We start from the raw sequence: 1485 nt of genomic DNA on the forward strand, positions 1-1485 counted from the left end.
CCCCCGGCCCCAGTCCTGTGGGGGCAGCACCTGCTGTGCCCCAGGAACCCCCACGGCTGCTGGCCTGGCTTAGTGCTACCCACATCCCCTGGTGGCTGCAGTGCCCTGGGGCTCAGCATCACAGCCCCCCGAGCCCCCAGTGCCGCGGTGACCCCGGTCCCACGCTGCAGGGGACAGTCACCATGTCCCGCGCTGCGCTTGCACAGGCGTTCGTCATGCTGGGAGGTGCTCCTGAATGCTGCTCCAGACTGCTCTGCATACATCCACTGATTATTGATCGCTCTAAAAATCTTTAAAGATTAACTTCTGGGAACAAATATAACATCTTTATGGAGCTCCGGGAACAAACTGCTTTAGCATTCGGGTGGCTGCTCTGCTGCACAGAGACATCTGTTTGGAACAGGACGCGCCGAGCAAATGATCTGTCAGTGTTCAAGGGGATGCATCCTACAAGCGCTGCCTCCGCCATGATGGCAGGTAAAGGTAACCTTGCCATCCACTGCAGCTGCACAAGTCACGCTCCAGGACTGCATTAGCAACACTTGTTCCTACACTGAGTTCCTGGCATGTGCTGTAAAATCAGCCGGTGTCTTCTCCATTTGCAGCCTCCACCATCACAACAGGTAGGGCACAGCTTTCCGGAGGGAGCAGCCGGCAGCAGCTGAGTATGTCCCAGCCCTTTGGCTTAATTTCTTTGCCACAGCTATAGAGAGCTTTTTTGGTTTCTTTTTGGTGATTGCAGAACATGCCTGGAAACAGGGACTCTTGCTCTCCTGTTTGGGTGCTGCAGCACGGGACAGCGGCGTCTCCGTGGTTAAGGGAAGGCTGGGAGGAACGCTGGGTTTTGTCATCCTGAAAATGCACAAAGCTCGTGGTGGTGCGCAGCCAGCAGGCTTTGTGCAGCCCTATCAGAGCTGTGTGGGCAGTGTGGGGTACCGGGGCCACCAGGGGGTTTCGGCCGCAGCCGAGACCTGTGAGCTCAGCAATGGGGTTCAGCGTGCCTCCAGGGGTCTCCTAGGAGGAGGCCAATGCAGGTACGAGATGGCTCCTGCACTCACTGCAACGTGCCCAAGTGTCTGGAAAAGCTGCTGTAAAAATAGGATTTACAACTCGGGGTAGTTTTATTCCTTTCCCTTGCGGTTTTTGCTTTTTCAAGGGCTGGCTAGAGCCCAGCATTCGCGCCTGCAGCTTCCATGCGGGAACGGGTCTCCGGTGGGGAGCGGCAGGGGGCTCCCGGGTGGTGCTGGGCAGATGGGGTTTGCCTGGAGCCAGCCTGGTCCCACTGCACTTCTGTGAGCCCCTGCTCCAGGCAGGGCTGCAGTGGTAACGCCTCCAGGTAATTGCAGTTAGCCCTGTTTCTGCCCCAGACTATTAACATAGGTGCAAAGAGCAATCCAAACTACTGAACTGTTTTTATTCAGCGGGACCAGCAGTCCCCAGGACCTGGTCCAGCTGGTTCCAGTGTCTGCCAGCAGCACTCGCAGC

This window comes from Apaloderma vittatum, unplaced genomic scaffold (assembly GCF_000703405.1).
Source record: "Apaloderma vittatum isolate BGI_N311 unplaced genomic scaffold, ASM70340v1 scaffold24971, whole genome shotgun sequence".
NCBI lineage: Eukaryota > Metazoa > Chordata > Aves > Trogoniformes > Trogonidae > Apaloderma > Apaloderma vittatum.